At 46.5% G+C, this 18433-nt stretch overlaps 1 protein-coding gene across 1 annotated transcript in view; it reads left to right on the top strand.

The window, feature by feature from the left end:
- LOC106654800 (RNA-binding protein Musashi homolog 2) overlaps positions 1–18433 on the top strand; it is a 101610-nt gene that overhangs the window by 42842 nt on the left and 40335 nt on the right. The window contains exon 2 of the mRNA XM_023459161.1: positions 5420–5525. The gene's annotated coding sequence lies outside the window, so the exon portion shown is untranslated. The remainder of the gene's footprint in view (positions 1–5419; positions 5526–18433) is intronic.

Genomic DNA, 18433 nt, shown 5'->3' with positions numbered 1-18433 from the left:
CGCCGGTGTTCGGACACCGTATAGTTGCTCTGATTGACACGAGATGGCGAGTACCTATAATTGAAACTCGCAAGAGACAAGCATAAGTTTGTTGAATATAAGTACTCATGAAATCGCTATAAATAATCTTGTTAATTATAATGTCAACGTGAGTAACAAGTATTATCAGTAGCAAGCGTATGTGGCTTTTAACCGATGCACGCGCGACGACATCGTGGCTCTCGAGAGTTCAAGAATTGGAATTGGAATTTATCGATGGTTAAGGACTCTAGCCCTCGTTAGCCTGAACAGAAAAAATACTGGACTTTCTGGTCTTTACTGCGGGAAGCGTAAAAAAAAAAATACCATAAAACCGAGTTTACACGATCGCCAATGTCGAGACATTACCAATAATCAACGCGAGATGGCGAGCGCCCGAGCGACGTAAACACGCAAGAGAAATACACAAGTTTATTGAACAAAGGTCGATTGGAAAGTGCGTGACAAATTGAAAACAAAAATCCGATCATCATCTCGCTATTATCGATTCGAAATTAGCGCCTAGGCGAATTTAATACAACGCGCCGAGCGATTATCCTTATGATTCATCGCGAGCTCTCGAGACACCGGCCGTTATAACACGTGTACGGCTAATTGCTCCGCTCGGCGTGACCCTGAAATAATAAAATAACAGTAATGCGCACGAAGGTGGTGGAGGCGCGCCGCCACCGCATACAGCCGTGATAAGTCGCGTGTATGAAATAAGTGCGCTACACGCGACTGAACGTATAAGAGTGAGCAAAAAAAAGGCTCCGTCGTACGCTGGCACGCGAACAGCGTCCTTAATTGTCCCTTTGATTAGTTAAAAGACTCGCGGCGGCGGTTTAATCTCCCACCCCGGATTCTTCCTTTAATATACAAACTCGACGTTAATCATCGCACGCAGCGTGTACGCGAATGCGATGCGGATTCGCGGGCGCAGATCGCAATCGCGAATGCGACGTGTATATGACACGCGCGGCTCGATTCGATATAATCATTCATCTTCCTGCTCCATCTATACATGCATCGTTTGTTCTACATAAATTAGTTTTCGCGACGAACTAGTTTGTATAGACGCACACACACACAATTACGTACACTCGGAGAATCGGAGATAAAATTCATTCACTGCACTATAGGCTCTGCAGCAGCCGGAGCAGCAGCACCGCATCTATATAGGTATAATAAACGTCGGTGCAGCACACACGAGTTCATTCGGTCGTGGCGCGCGCGCGCGGCTGTCTCGAGTTCGTATTGAAACAAACATAATGCGATCATCGAGCTGCATCGATTGATTATATTCACTGGCTCCGCGGTGCATGTCTGTGCGTGTGTATATACATGAATATAACGTCGGGCTTGCGTCGATATATATACATCCATCCTCTCCTCGTCGATATTGATGCTCGAGCGAGAGATAGAGAGAGAGAAAATCATAATTATTCCGTGCGTCGACCTCGTGTGTGTGTGTGTATGTGTGTACAGACTCGGAGCTTGATACGCGCTCGCTCGCACGACTGATCGATCTGTCTCGATTCTCTCTGGAGATGCTAATTAGCCTCGGGCTCGGATACGCAGAGCTTGGCACGAGTTGCAGTAGTGGTTGCTACACACGTATACACACACACACACACACACACACACAATCTCGCACAGTATTATGTGTATCACAACAGCAGCAGCAGCTACACCGTGTGTTACTGCAGCTGTTTGAAACTTTTTTACTACCCGCGTATACATAAGACGTCGTTACGCGCATCCGTCCTTTATCGACGATTCGCAAGCTCTCTCTCCCCCTCTCGGATTCTGTCGAAAGCAAAGGACACGACTACTCGGTAAGACGTTTTTGCTCGTAGTCGAGTTTACACCGAATCTTGAAGCTGCCGCCGCCACGAGAGACTCCACCTTGCGAATCGTTACAAAAAAAAAAAAAACAGAGGAGGATAATTTATTCAAGGACGGGGTGGCGCCTAGCCGCAGACGTGCGGCCTCGTTCGTTCGCGATCGAAAATCGAATAATAACGAGAACCGAGGGAGAGAAAAACACGCGTAATATATATTATAAGAGCGCAGAGACTCGCGAGAAGATCATTTCAATTAGAGCATCTCCTCCTACGCGCGCAGTTCTGTTTTCTCTCTCTCTAGTTTCTCTTCGGATTGTGCAAGCTTGGCGCGCGTCTCTCGGCCGCGTGTAATATACACGCGATACACGGCTCGTTCTTGCCTCGCACCAGCGTTATATAGACAGCTGATATTTCGCGCGTAAATATTCCGCTGTATGTATAGCCTGAGCCGCAGCAATTTGAAACGCTCCTCCCCCCCCCACCCACCCGCGCATCGATCCCCAAAGTCGCAGGTAAATGAGAGAGAATATGCCAGCCAGGCTTATACTACCTATCTATATAGCTAGCTGCATATGCATGAAACTGCAAGCGTTGCGCTACTACTAACTTTTTATTCTCTCTCTCCTTCTCTCTCGGTGGCGAGCCTCCGCTGCGGAATGAGAACTCTTTTAAGCGTAGCTGGTGGTGGTGGTGGTGGTGGAGGCAACGCGCGCCTCGTGGTGCGGAGAGAGAGAAGAGAGGCCGACTGGAATTTTTTAATCAGCGATTCGAGATTTTTCAACCGGCGTTGGATGTTCCTTTTTTGTTGTCGTTGTTGTTTTGGTTATATATACGAGCGCGCACGGGACAAGCTATTTTCTTCATTTTTTTTTCTCTTGCCGCTGTGTGTGTGCGTGTGTGTGCGTTGGAAATCAAAAGAATAACGGAAAATGAGTAAACAGAAAGGGGGATACAGAGGAGGAGGTGGGGGCACAACACCGAGTACGATCGATCGCGTACGAAATATAAATATTGATTCAGAACGCGATTTATCGCAGGGGATTAGTCGCACGCTAGCAAATACGATCGTGTAATTTTAAGCTGCGTATGCACGAACATATACAGTGCTCGGAAAGAAACGAAAAAATCGATGCAAACATATCGATGCTCTCGTGTTACAAGAATGGGTAACAGTTCGATTAAAAATATCGTACAAAGCTCCCACAACATTGCTAATTATTAGCGATCTCGAAAAAAATTTCTATTCTCTCTCTCTCGGCGTTTTAGCGGCTGCTGCTGCTGCATTACGCTAGTGCTAGTCGAGCCAAAGGGAAAAAACTTTCCCTCGAAAGTTTTCCAACGGCTAGACGAATGCGCTAGCAGCTCCGCTGCAGCGGCTGAAGAGGCTATAACAGCGGCGGCGGCAGCAACTGGGGGTATTACTCACTAGTGGCCCGGCTAAAACGCGAAATATATAACGCACAACTTCAAAGCTGCACAGCTAGCGCTAAAGAGCGCAGTCGTAAAAATGCGCGAACAAAAAAAAAAAGGAGGAGAGGAGGGAAAAAAGACGATGAAGGAGGAGTAGGAGGAGGAGGAGGAGGAAAGAGAAAAAAGAAGTCCATTAACGAGTGCCGTTATTCACGGTTCATTCTTTGACACTGGCTCTGCTTGCAAGCTCTCTCTTGCTCTCGTTCACTCTTATCGCCGCCCTCTCTCTTTCTTCTCTTCCATTCAAAGCTCTCTCTCTCTCCGCAAACGGACACAATAGATCGTTCATTACCGATATACACAATGCAGCAGCCGCGCGGCGGTAACGGTGTACGTGTGTACGTGTGTGTGCGCATGAAGCAAGAGAAGGGGTAAAAAAGGCCAAAAGGATTGTAATGAGACGACGACGACGACGACGACGATGCCTATACGCGCTGCATCCATTCCGTAAATATGCATTTCTTTTCTTAGTATTGCGCCGCCGTATATACCTTATATACCTACCCTACCTACCTACATCGCATCTGCGCCCCGCGACACAATGCCGCGGGACGCCCCCCCCGCTCAGAGCTCGTATTATAATATCTCCTCGCCCGCAAGATGGATACCGCGCAACTTAAAGACTGGCGTACACAGTTATATACGCGGATACGTTGCGGAGCGAGCTTGCAGCGCGCGCGAGATGCGCTAAGCTTTTCTTCTTCTTCTTATTCTTCTTTTTCTCCTTCTTTGACCCCCTCGTCTCCTCGACGATGGCCTCGTTTTTTATTCCCGTGTTCGCGTGTTGTGCTCGATACTCTGTACCTTTTTTTTTTTCACCCAAGCGTGGTAGTTAGGAAAAAATGTGTTTTTCCACCACCGCCGCTAACGTTACCCCACCCTGGAGCTAGCAGCACGTGTGCGTGTGCGTATATACACGCGAAAAAAGCTCGAGTTCAGAGAATGGAAAAGCTCGCGCGCACACACAGCTGCCAATGCGGGAATTTCTTCGACTCGCGGGGCAGCTCGCTCGCAGTCGAATTTCCCGAGCTCGTTTTTTTTCCCCCTCCGCTGGCCCTTTTTCTCTCTCTCTCGAAGTAAGTGAGCGAGCTGTCTATCTCTCGTGCGTTCCGCACGAAAGGCGTTTTTTCGGTTTCTCGCTCTCCCTGACGTAGCAGCAGCAGCAGTCACATGCAAATAAATGGACCGAGCGAGCGAGATAGAGAAAGAAATTTCCTAGTAACAACAACAACAACAACAACAACGACTCTTATAAACGCGGCAACTTTACTCCTCGCGCGCACGCATTACTACACGCGTTATATACGTTTTTTTTTCTCGTACGCCGCATTCTCGCCATTCTCGACTTGCATATTTTATTTGACTTTTTTTATCCGAAAATTCTCTCGACTACTACTACTACTACCATTCGATGTAGTGTAGTAGTACAGCTCGCTCGCGCCACGAGTTTTACAAAACTTCGTGCGATATTAAACGCGATGTAAGGGAGTATCAGACCACTACCGCGTATTCATAAGCCGCTGCTGCGGCCCGCTCGCACGCGACATGACGAATTAATCGAAAAATTTTGCGCGAAATTTCTCAACTTAACTCGACCGAAAAATTCACCTCGCACGAAAACGAATGAGAAAAAAAAGTAGCAAATGAAAAACGAGCGTTAATATGCGGGTTATTTTCCATGAATATACGCGGGCCATGCATGTATAAATTGTTCTTCCTGTATTGCTTTGCATACTGTGTAGTTTCGTATATACGTATAAAACCAAGCGGATCTGGCTTGTTTCTTTCAATAATATTTTTCCAAGGGATCCTCGTGAATATCAAAAAAAACGGAAAATACTACGAACGCGTATAATACTTGCAGCAGCTCCTCCTTTTTTTTTTCATACCATTTCCTCCTCTACGTATATAGATGCGAATGTGTACGCGCCCACTGCGGAAAATCGATGAAACGATACATTTTATGGAAAATAATTTGCGCGCACACAGAGAGAGTATCGCGGCACAAAAGCACCGCACCCTCTTTCTTTCTCTCTCTCTCTCCGATGCAAATCCTTGATCTTTTTCTTCTTTTTTGTTTCCAGTGCACGCAGTAGCAGCAGCAGCCTAGAATCGAGGTCTTCCAGCGGAGATGGCGGCGGCAAGTTTCCCGCCCAACTTCAGCAACGTCGGCACCGTAATGGAGAATTGGTAAGTGATGAACCTCGGGCAACACATTAAAGTCTTAAGATGTATATAGTGTGCAGATATATAGATACACGAGGAGGCGCGTCTTCAATTTTCCAACACGACTGAAAGAAAAGAGAACGTGAATAATAACGCGCGCCGCAGAATATATATACGTATAGAACTGCCTCTGCACGCCGCAACGAGTTAATAATACGCTTTTCTTTCACTCGAACTTGAATATTATGTGTATTATACCTCTTGGCATTTATTTATTTTTATTTTTGTTTTATTTTCCACGAAAATCGATGATAAACACACGTATATACTCGAAAAACTAAAACTTTGTTATTAAGCTTCGACTTTTATTCAAGTTTATTACTATATATTACATATATATCTTTTGTACTTTTACGAGTGCCTTTATTACACGAATTATCGACAGTCGAGGCGTTGAAGAAAAAAAAATGATAAAAAACAAACATAAAGCAGCAAAGTACGAGCTTTCAGGCGCACGCGCCTCGACTGTCGATTGAATAACTCGTCTATTTAGTTCCACTAATATATATCCTAGCTATTTCCGAGGTTTTAATGTGGTTGCTGTCCATATAGTTTCATAAATATTATCATAGGTACAATAGAGCATAAATTAATTAATCCATTTTAATAACGAACTTTATTAGAGAGTTGACAAGTTGATGTTTTAACTAAGCACTAGGTCACGATAGTTTATCTTTTCTGCCGTATAATCCGTCACAGCGGAGAAATAATTGCATCATAGTTTTAGCATATAGCGTATATATTTCTTATCTAAAGTATAAAATCTTGTCACCTATATCACGTGATTTTGTTGATATACATTTATTATTATAATGCATTTCTTCTTTGTCGCAAGTTTGCACCCTGTATACAGCGTACCTATATATATATCATGCCATTCTATTTATTATTGATATCAATATACACTCGTGTGCTATACGTAATATTGACATTAACGCGCAGTATATCACACGCTGTACAATGATGCGCGCATATTATACAATGTAACGGGCAACCAGTGCCGCTGCTGCTGCGTGCGGCAAACGCAAGTAGAGGTTAATTTTAGACTAATTGTAGCCGCATAATACAAGTACTTAATTTGTTACAACTATATATAGAATGACGAAATAGATATCCTGAGCCGCGACGAGGTGCGGAGCAGCGTAGTAGTAGTAGAGTTTAATTAACAACCCCCCCGGCTATATCAACGGGGCTATCCTACCAATAATAAACTATCCGATGTAACGACCTGCGCTGGTATAGGAAATCATTTTCATCGTCATTTTTTTTTTCTTTTTTTTTCGTGCCAAAAATTAATCAGCGGTTCTCTCCTAGCTCGTAGTAGCCTAGATTCTATATAAAGGGCCTATACAGTCGAATCGATACTATATACTGCACTCGCGCGCTCGCGCGCACTCGAACTCGACTTTATTTATCTCTCTCGTGCGCTGCTCGTAAAGCTCGGAAAATTCAAGGATCTCTGCGTGGAAAGGAAAAGAGGCAAGGAAAGCGCAAGATCCGAGTGAAAATGAAAATGTTCCAATCCCAAGTTTTCCAGCTTTAACAAACTACTCCTCTCTCTTCTTTTTTTTTCGTCGAAGCATGCACACGAGAGTACAGGGACGAGTGCACATTACACACAGCCGCGCGTTGAGCTCTTCTCACCCTCGCGCACGTAATTCTTCTCGCTCTCCCACGCTATCTCTCTTTCTCACGGACGATTAAGCTCTCGCGCGCGCAGGAGAGTGTTAAGAGAGAGAGAGAGAGAGAGAGAGGGAGAGAGGACTTTGCGCCCCCGCGCCCGAGTGTAAACACGAATGACCTCGGGCGCGGCCGGCTGATTTTCAATTATTATATCAATTGCAGCGAGATCACGCGCATCTCGATTACTTTTTCCATCGGACGAGGAAATAATATATAGATAGAGATGAATTAGGATCCTCGAGACGGTGGATTATTACGAAACGCGCGCGCGCTGGTCATCCGAGTGTGCACGGATGCCGCTGCACTGCATATTTATTACGATCGAAAATTATACTCTCTTTCTCTCTGGGCTTTTGCGCGCTCTGGAAATAAAAAAAAGCACTCGTGCGTAATACGACGCCGAGAGTCGAGTAATCATCGGCGAGCCGCTGTACACGCCTGAGAACTCGCGTAATATTTTCCATGCGAAAATTGACGTTATGGCAGCGCGGTAGAGGGAGGTCGCAACGACAATGATTGTGTATCGGCGAAATGCGACGCGCGATTTGCGTGGTAAAGAGAGAAAATTAAAATTAGAATTGGAATGGCGATTTATTGATGGCTAATGAAGAGCTGGACTTGTAACCTTATTAGCCCGTACGAAAAAAATTCAAGATTTTTTGGAATTAGCGAGTTAATACGAGATATTCATTAGAATACAAGTAAACGAGGCATATATTGATATTTACACAACGTCGACGCTAGATGGCGAGCGCCCAAATAATGTAAACCTGCAAGAGAAATATGAAAGTTGTTATACTTGAATGTGCAATATTCATTTATGTACATTTTAGCATTTTTTATTTTTACTTCCGAATTTACCAATGAGATCGGTTCTTTAAAATGAAAGTATAGAAATTAAAATATCTACATTCTGTTACCAAACGGTCAGTAGAATTTATTGTTCCCACGACCTTTCATCAGTTTTCTTCTCTCGGCGATACTTGGATTATCCACTCACTGAATTGCGGATATCTGCCAGTTCTGTGTTGTAATAGTAAAATTATATACAAGAGGGCACACCAAGACTACCCCTTTTTAAAAAAGTTTTTACCCCATCTCAGTAGGCCTTATACCTCTCTTTTAATGACTTATTAAACAATAATGATTCTAACAGAGGAAAAACAAAATGAATGAAAGAATGGAAGACTTGGGTATTGATGTACGCCAATGTTTACACGTCATCGACGCTCCATGGTTATGATGGTCAACGCGAGGTGACGAGCGCCCAAACAATGTAAACATGTAAGAGAATTATACAAGCGTGTCGATTAAGACCCTCTTTATGTGTCGGTTTACCATCCTTTTCGGTTAATGACATAAAAGATTTTTATTCCGATCCAAGAAATACAGAACGAAGTGTCTAAAAGTAGGTCCGTATCTCGTGTCTTGCCCTCTTCAGTGGCACAAGGAGCTTTGATTAAAGTTCTTCCGGCTCGCAGAAGAAGAGATCCGTTAGTTTCCCTAGATATAGCATATATCCACACACACACACACACACACGAAAGGACCAGCAGTCACACACGTAATGCCTCGAGACAAAGAAAGAAAGAGAAAAAGAGATAGAGATAGAAAGAGAGAGGGAGATAGACCATTTCCGAGTCCATTTCTTTTAACCCTACTCTGATTTTTGCCACTACCCAAAGACTCTCCCGTGCGCTGCTCTCTTTTTCGCCGGCGCGCTATCCATTTTTTCTCATTCTCTCTGCCACTATAGGCATGTTTTTTTTTTTTTTTTTATATAAGAATGTAGGCGCGCGCAAGCCACCTTCTCACACACACCCACACACCCTTTTTCCGATCGCTCTTACTTTACCTATATACCCTCCCCCGCGTGGCCCTACCCGAGCTTTTTCGACGTTGCGATAATAGATCCTTACAAGAAAGGATTTGTGCCGCTACTTCCGCGCGCGCGCCTACTACCTACCCCCGCCCGTCCGTCCCGCTTGTTTGAGCTCGATCGAATTAAAATTCTCTTCGACCGCGATGCTTCTTTAAAAGCCTTTCAAGCAGCAGCGGCAGTGAGCGAGCGACGAACGTTTTATCGTAATGCCCATTTATGAATCGCCGCCGCGGCATTACGTATTCCGATATTAGCGGAGCTGCGCGACCTTTTTTTGCTGCTGCTGCTGCTACTGCCTTGCTCGCTCGAAAGGCGGAAATCGAAGATTTTCAATGTAATCGTCGGTGAACGATGTGATGGCCGCTCTCCTCCCATCTCTCTCTCCCTCTCGTTTTATCGAATTAGCTCGTTGTAAAAGCTCTATGAATTATTGATGTTTTATATTTTCACATTGCACAGGCGCGCATTGATTCGATCGGTATATGTATATACAGCGGCGATGCAGCGGCGCATCCCAAACGTTTTGCTGCTGCTGTTTTTTTTCCTTCCGCGCAGTGTACGATCGAGTTAATAATAAACAAGCCCGAGTGTGCAGGCAAGGCAGGCAGTGACGATACGCAGCAGCCCGCTACTACTGCACACGAGTGCCCGAGAGTGAAGTTCGAGAGCGTGAAAAACGACGTGGCGTTATTCGAGGGGGCTCTCTCTCTCTCTCTCTGCGCGAAACAATAAAACATTTTTCTTTCTATCCAATTAGGTTTTTTTTATGTTTAATCCTTTACTGCTGCTGCTATATGTGTGCGACTGTTATACGTGTGTCTGGTACAAGAGTAAAGTCGAACTTTTGTTCTCTGCTGCTGCTGTGCTGGCTCTCCCGCCGCGCGTGTTTACGCGTGAAAATTTAACGATTTGTGGCGAAACTTTTTATTTCTCTCTCTCTCTCTCTCCCCTCGTACTAGTGGCTCCATCAATTTGCTAGATTACTCGCGTGTGCGGCTACTTCTTCTTTCTTTTTTTTTTCTTTTCATCCGACAATTGCAAGTTTGAAATAGGCAGGTATAAGAGAGATGGGCAAGATTCATTTGACAAAAAACTATATCTCTCTCTCACTCTCGAGCTTGCATAAGGCATTATAACTGTTATAACCCCCCTCCGAACTTTCCTTCCTGACACACTTGAAAAGTTCGCCTCGTAAATCCCATCGAAGATTCACGGAGAGGATCATAGGAGAGCTTCCGCGGACTATATATTCTTATATTATCTGGCCGAGAGCTTTTGACCTTTGACTTTCTCGGCCGCGGCACGGTCCATTATCCCCCAACTCTCCGCCGCGTGGCCTTATTGTCTTGAAACGAGGGCTATTTATGCTAATCGACCGATTATGATATTCGGATATGGATACGAGGCAAAAAAAAAGTATACGTAATAATGTAGTAGTCGTGTGCCTGGCGATGACGGGTACCACGTGTACATAAACGTAAGCGAACGATTTAAAAAACAAAAAGGGGCGAGGGAGGAGCCGAGGGATGAGCGGCTTCGTACAGTAGTAGTAGGTAAACGCGCGCTCGCACGAGTGCCATGCTTTTGCTGACTGAGCAGAGAGAGAGAGAGAGAGAGAGAGAGAGCGCAACATCGCACACGCAGTCCTTGGTACCTACCTCTGTATGTGGGTATATCTCCTATCCTCCTTTCCACTCGTTGCCGCGACGTACATATAAAGCAGCATTTTCCGTCCGTCCGTTCTCTACCCCCGTCCTCCCCCCATATACAGCCGAGCTCGCTTCTGCGTTTTAATCTTCCCCCCTCCGTATGTATGTGCTTCGGTCTGCACTTTATGTGCTCTCTCTCTCTCTCTCTCTCGGTCTCTCTAGCTATATGGTAGCAGCAGACAAACGCCATATACACACGGGCGCATATCGCGTATAATTTTTACGCGCGTTACGTATATACGATAGCGTGTGCGAAAGGGAGAGAGAGAAAAACTACGAGCAGCGAGTTCAGCCTACTGGAATATGATTGATAAAAAAAGGTATATAGGAGCGCTTCAAGAGTCTCTGTCTCTCTCGCTCCTTTTTTTTTACTCTGCACTTTTCGCCAGAGTTGTACGTTGTACGTATATACCCATCAGCATCGTGTGTGCGTGTGTGTGTGTGTGTATACATGCGCTACAAATCGATCCGCTGGGACACACGTACACACGCACGCCGACGCTCACTCGTCTACACATATCTATTATGATCAGGTACCTGCGAGCGCGATAATGGACTGCTAAACGGCTGATTCTATTGTCCGCCCAGCACAGTTTTTTTTTTTTTTTTTTCATTTTATGCTGCCGCTATGCAGTTCGGGCTGCACGCGAGTTCAAAAAAAAAGAGAGAGAGAGAGAGAAGGGAATAAAATTTGCGATGCGTTAAAGTCGTTACGAAGTCGTTCGCGCGAGCTCGGCGATGTTATTATGCAGTTTTCTCTCTCTCTCTCTCTCTCGCACTCCCTTTTCCATACATATCCCGCGCGTTAAGGTATAGATATAACTCGGTATATAGCAGCGGTGGCCGCTGTACGCCGAGTCCTCGTGAAGTAAGTTTTACGGGCTGCTGCTGCTGCTGCTGCTGCAGTTGTAAGATACCTGTTCCAAGCTGGCACTATAGTAGTAACAGCATCGGTGAAAATATACTTGTGTGTGTGTGTGTGTGTGTGTGTGTGTGTGAACTTGCTGCAGTTGTAGGGGGAAAGAGGAGCGCTTTACTCTCGCTCCACTCGAGCGTTTCAATCGTGATTTTGCAAAGTGGAGTTTTGCGCGCGGAGCTGCTTCGTATCCCACGTATCCTATACATACCTATTATATATGTATAGAGCCAGAGAAAGAGAGGATTGTTTGCAACAAGTGAAATGGGAATTTTAATTTGTTCCCCCGCGCGTCTATCCATATACGTACATATCCTAGCTAGAGCCGAACCCGCGAACGCACAAATGTACATATACCTGCCGCGGAGGTAAATACACGTCAACGCGACATAGCTTTTTCCTGCAACGTCAATTTTTTTTCCGCTGCTGTTGCTGCGTCGACCCACACGCACACCTAGGCCACCAAATTGCTCCGACAAAATGTGCTACCGCTGCTGCTCGAGTCGTGCGCGCGCTTCCCTCTCTCGTAATCGCACACCCACACACACACACACATCCTATACCCACCCATCTACCCCCCGAACGACGAATAATTTACGACTATATTATTGCAAAGTAAATTAATATAAAGTGCTATTCAAAGTTGACTATATGTATAAGCCAGCCTCTGCGCGCCCGCAGCTGCAGCTTCATAAATTATCGAGGCTCTAGGCAGCGCACACACGTTATAATACATAGGAAAGCTCGAGGCAGCAGCAGCAGCAGCAGCTCTCGTACAATACAGATATGCGCAATTAAAATTTTGCAATCAACTAACATTATACCCGGCGTTTGCCGAGCGAGCGAGCGAACGAGTCCAGAAAGTATGTATACTGCCTTTTAATTATCATCAGCTTTGTACTCGCGCGGCTGGTCTCGCGTCCACTCGTTTGGCGCCGCGGCGCTCCTAGCGCTCCTCGTTATAATAATGTGCACGTACGTGTGCGCGTATGTATGTGTTCGCGCGGTAATCTATATAAATTACGCGAGTGTAAACATGCGCCTTGTTAAATAGGTGTAATATATATTTATACATCGATGTGAAATGATACAATGAGCTTGCGAGCTTGCGCGCGATCGAGCTTTTACGTGTATATGCGCACACGTAACGACGAATGACTCGACACAATGTATATCATAGACACACGTACGTACGTGTGTGGTAAAAATAGCTGCTGCTTCACCATCGCGCGATCGATTTTTCCTCGGGGAAAAAACCTATGTATACGCGCACGGCCGATCGCGATGCAACAAATTGTATCCGCGATACTTTTTCAAACACCGAGCTATACTTTTTCGAGCGATCGAGGTATGTACTCGTGTATATATAGCTGCTTCTGTAGTGGCAGCAGTGAATTCCACGTCTTGGCGTGGTGGCAAATTAATGGGGCCATTCTATTAAGGATCGTCAGGCAGTTGCTGCGACGACTCTTGGCTGCGCTATGGTACTTGCGGGCGCGGGGGGATTCAATTAGTCGTCCGGGTATATAAAGCCCGGGGGGAAAATGGATACGGGGCGCGGGAGGAGGAGGAGGACGAGGAGCTGTTCTCTCTCGCGCATTCGGGCAATCGATACCATAGCTTCATTTAAATAATATGTGTGTGTGTGTGTGTGTGTGTGGCAGCAGTATAGTGACCGCTCGACAATAGCATCGACAACGACGAATAACAACAACAACAGTTCCGCGCGCACACGATCGCATCATCCCTCGTTTGGCTGAAATTCCTCTCTGTCCGCCCAATAAACCTCCGCCCGCGCCGATCTTAGCTTCGAGACAAGAAAATTTCCCTCCTTCGTATACTATACACACTCCGGCTAACCGGGGATCGATTCCTCGGCTCTTGCTGCGCGATGCTACGATGCTATGCCTGACTGCGCTGCACGCGCGCGCGGCTACAAATTGGACTAGCTCTCTTAGATCTATCCCCGCCCCCCTGCTGCTGCTGCTGCTATGCGCATACGTTTAAAATAAGTTTCTATGGACGTCGTACATTATGCGGAAAAGGGAATATCGTGAGAATGGCGCATTCTCATTTTTGGCCTTCGATTACGGCGCGGCACGCGATATCATTTATCCATTCCCGAACGATATGTAGCTCGTTGTCTACTCAAAGTCTATGTGTGTAAACGCGACGCGATGTTATTTAACGCAGCGGATTAGGTTATTTTTGAGGCCTCTATAGAATATGACGGAAAAATAGATGACAGCAAATTTGATCGTTTTTGAAGTAATTTATTAGACGCGGCCCAATCGTTTCAACCAGTTTTTCCTGCGATTCTCCGCCTCCATCGCGAGTCTTTTTTACTCGGGCTCGTCTCTCGGAATCTCGCGTTTACGACGTTCTGTCTCGTTACCAACACGAGATCTACAGCGGCACGAAGAAAAAGAAAGAGAGACAGAGAGAAATAGAGAGTCGCAGCGCGCGTAGGCGAGCTCGTATTATGCAGTTACATATAGGAAATGGGCTCGGCACACACGCATTACATTGGCAACTCTCCGCTGCGCTCTCAACTTATACTCTCAGCTGGCACGATGTATCGACCATAAGGAATCGGACGAGAGAAAACGTCTCTACTCGTTAATCCGTCCGCGCTCGGACGGACTCGTGACTCTGCGTGTCGCGCGTGTTTGCGCGAGCCAATGTCTCAATTCGCATATATGCCCCTCGCGGTTCGTGAGTTTCACGGAGATGCATATGGGTCAGATTTGAAAAATAATCTGGCAAAAATTCAAGGTTGTTCGCGTCGTTAGAAAGTATGATCGCCATGAATTTTTTGCAGATTTTTCGAGTCGACGTTACGCTGAGAATCGGTAACGATATAGAAATCGAACACGATCCAAGGTACCAATCGAAAATTCTGAATCTCACCCATATGCACACGTGTATACCGGAAAACGTTAATACGCTCACGCGGAGCAGCAACCGTGGGCCGCGAACGGGGCGCGCGCCAAAAAGAACGTCTCCATTGTACGTATGCACGTATTATAGGAATAGAGAGAGAGAGAGAGGCGAACGCGTGCGTGCCATAATTCGCTATTCTACGTATATACCTGGCGCCGCTGCTGCACTCAAAGGATATACGTATGGCGGCGTTATTTTTTTTTTCAGCTCAACTTCTATTCTCTCAATGCCTATATATCGATCGGCACGTTGTCGGAGTCTACTATACTATGAGCTCGACTCGCGCGTGCGACCGAGTGCGCGTCGTTAAGACCAAATTTGCGAGTACCACGTAGTAATTCGCCTCTCGCTCTCAATATAAATAACTGCGGGCCGCGAGTCGAGCTGCGCGCTTTGGGAATATTGCGAGAGAGAATAAAATGTTGCGCTCGAGGCTCTATTGTTTCTACTCGCGTTTATACAGTTATAGGCCATAGCAAAGTCCAAGCACCTTCGAATTTAAGTATCTACATAAAAGATACATAAATATTTTTTGCTCGCGCTGTTTGCTCCCGCGTCTCTGTACGTTCATACCTGAGTATATATGCTATTCGCCAGCTGTATAAATATGCAGCGCAGCGCGCGCGCGGGCCACTTGAAAATTTTTGTTTTTTGCAGTGCCAACTTTGACCAGTTTCACTAACAGTACTCTGAGACAAGAGACGCCTGCCTATATATACGCCTGCCAGCGCTCAGTCGCTTATGGGAGCGACGCTCACGAGCGGGCGCCACCTAGTAGTGTGAAGCGTAAACAATTTTTTTGTGTCGCTCGCGATGATTAATGTTTGGCGCTCGTCCGCTCGAAAAAAAGTTCTATAATTTTGGAGAGCGATACATCGGCATTAAAAAATCAAAGCTGCTGCATTTTTGCGAGACCTATACGCTCGCACCCATATACGAGCCGCGGTGTGGCGTGCAGGGGCAGTGCAGTGCACGCTGCGTTGTGTCGAGAAGCGGCAGCCGCGGCGCCGAAACGTCAAATTAATTTTCATATCGCACCTGCCTGCCTGCCTGGCTATATACTGGCGTGAAAAATAAAATGTCCGCACATTACGTGTCAGCGCGATCTAAATTTCCTCGCGCCGGGCGTATAATTCATTCGAACTTTATCGGGAATGATTTCACGCACACACATCGTCGTTTTTCACGTTTCGTGCGCTTAACACACACATACACACACGCGTGTGTGTGTATATAATATAAGCTCGCGCGTCGCGCAAACTTTATAAATGTCGGCGCGCGTTGAATTAGTATCAACCTCGTGCGTGTGTGCGTATATGTATATACGCGGTACAGTCCAAGAGTTCGCTAGCGCTAAGTATTAATCATTTTGACCAAATTTAGAGCCTCGACGATTGCACGCATATATGCCGAGCCGAGCTAACCCGCACGACGCGCATTGCGTCTCGTACGCATAATTGCGTATTATGTGTGTGCGTGAAAAAGACAGCGAGTTGCACCAGCTCAATTGTGCTGCAGACCCATAAAAATAGCTGAGATAATATTCGATGGAAAATCGTTCGCAGTCGCTGTACTATAATAAAGCTGCGGCTCAGCCTATACAAGTATTGGCCCTGGCTATTAGGAAAACGAGTTGTGTATTTATGTGTGCGTGCCGTGCGTGCGTGCAAGAGCGAGGCAACGACGCACGCGACGAAGTTGGCTCTATTTTAAATCTCGGCGCAAGCCTCCGCACAGTCTGCCGCTGCCGCTGCTGCTTTATAACCAAATATTGGTAAATAATATAAGAAAACAGCTCGCTGCGACGCACGGAGAGAAAATGGGATGAGCAAACATTAAGCGAGCAAAAGGAGAAAAAAACAGCTGGAACAGAACAGAGAGAGAGAGAGAGTAGTGCGCCAATCCCTCGGATATACGCGTCGAAAGCTCGGGCGCGCGCGCGCGCCTCGAAACCCAGAATAAGGAGAAAATATTATCGAGAAAAACAAGGAAAAGAAGAATAAAATCGATGTTTCAAAGCCGCTGCTACGGGGGGGTTTTAGCTTGTATTGTATGTAGGCGCAGCAGCAGCAGCAGCAGCTCATAGACGCCTCGCTGCACACGTGTGCTGCACACACGTGTATGTGTACGTGTGAGTATGCCGTTCGGCTGTACTCGCAAAGGCGTAAAGTTCGCCCAGCTCGTAAAGTTGGAGCCCAGCGTGGAAAATCCTAGCCAAGCTCGTGCTATGTGTGTGTTTGTGTGTGGGCCGCTGTGCAGAGCCTCGAGTCTAGGCTAGAGCTCTCTATGTACGGTATGGTAGGTAGGCAGTGTAGTGTAGGTAGATATAAGGTGAGCTCAAGCCTACAAGCCAAGCAACACCTCAGCGGCAGGCCGTAGTCGTCGTCACGTGCGAAAGATTTTTCCAGTCTGTTGGCTCGGCCGACCCTGGGGCTCTCTGTGCGGCCTTATATACCTATATGTACACATTACACTACCATATACAGGCGCCTATCCGCACTCTCTCCATACCACACACCTTATATATAAATAGATGCACTCGCGAGAGAGAGTGAGAGACTGGCTGAGAGAGATACACGAAGCTCGTTTTCGCACTCGCGCGTAGCTATAATACGGCCACGACGACGAGATATATCCCCCCGAAAATCTCGCTATCTTCCTATTTTCTCGTATATACTCGCGCGACGCGACGACGACGACGCGACCGTCTTCTCTCGCGTTTTATTGTTTTCTTCCGCGTATATAGCTGCTGAGAAAATCTGCAAGACGACGACGACGACGACGACGAATGGAGGAAGGGGAGGGAGGGTCATATCATTTCGCGAAAACTGCCGCGCACAATCTTTATTCTTCTTCCGAGCTCGGACGCGGACTAGGGAGATTCACTTATCCCCGGGTGCTGTTCACTCGCGCGTAACTCGTCGTCGTTTTTCTGCGCTTAAGCTCGGCCCTGCAACCATAATAATGTAACGCGTATATAAGTATACGTAATCGGACTTTTTCCGCGTAACTTATGATGAAGCGTCGTAACTCGGGCAAGCGTGCGCGTGTGACTGAGATAACGCTATATATACGGCGCGGATCCTTATGCTCCGCACGTGAATCTCTCAAGGATCTCTGGCTCCGAAGCTGGGTGACGAGGAAAATTCAATTTGCCCGCCGCTAGTCGCTACCGAAAAGCTCCCAGAAAAGGTCGCTCGTGCGCGCGCGCCCGCGTTTGCTCTGACACGGCCGCTTTATTCGTAGTACCTAACATTCGTCGAGTGCGAATTTACACGCGCGGAAAAATTTACGATTTCAATTTCCTGACCCTTTCGCGTCAAATTTCGGCCGACTAAATAATCGCTACGAGTCGGTATAATACGGCTCGCGCACTGCATAAAATGCGTCGCGCGCGACCTGGCAAGCTCGAACTACCACTCACCAACCCCAGTCCAATGGCCTTAATGATTTCAGGTGCGCATCGCTCGACGACGCGGACAAACGGACAGGCGCGCGTGCATCGAGATCGGCGTCATGACGCATCATCATCGTATTTAATATAGGAGCGTTTAATCGTCCATATACGAGGCGCCGAGCGACGTTATATAGGTGGATAATATACACACACAGCTGATAAATGAGCGCACGCGAGTACACACGAGGTGTATTACGCGTTCATTCAAAATTCTCGGGCTCTTGTCCTCCCCTCTCGTGACGTTACAAGCGGTATACGTTTTAATGTTATCGTTTCTGCCAC

Source organism: Trichogramma pretiosum, unplaced genomic scaffold (genome assembly GCF_000599845.2).
Source record: "Trichogramma pretiosum strain Unisexual culture from Peru unplaced genomic scaffold, Tpre_2.0 scaffold23, whole genome shotgun sequence".
Taxonomy (NCBI): Eukaryota; Metazoa; Arthropoda; class Insecta; order Hymenoptera; family Trichogrammatidae; genus Trichogramma; species Trichogramma pretiosum.
This window is presented reverse-complemented; position numbering and strand designations above follow the sequence as displayed.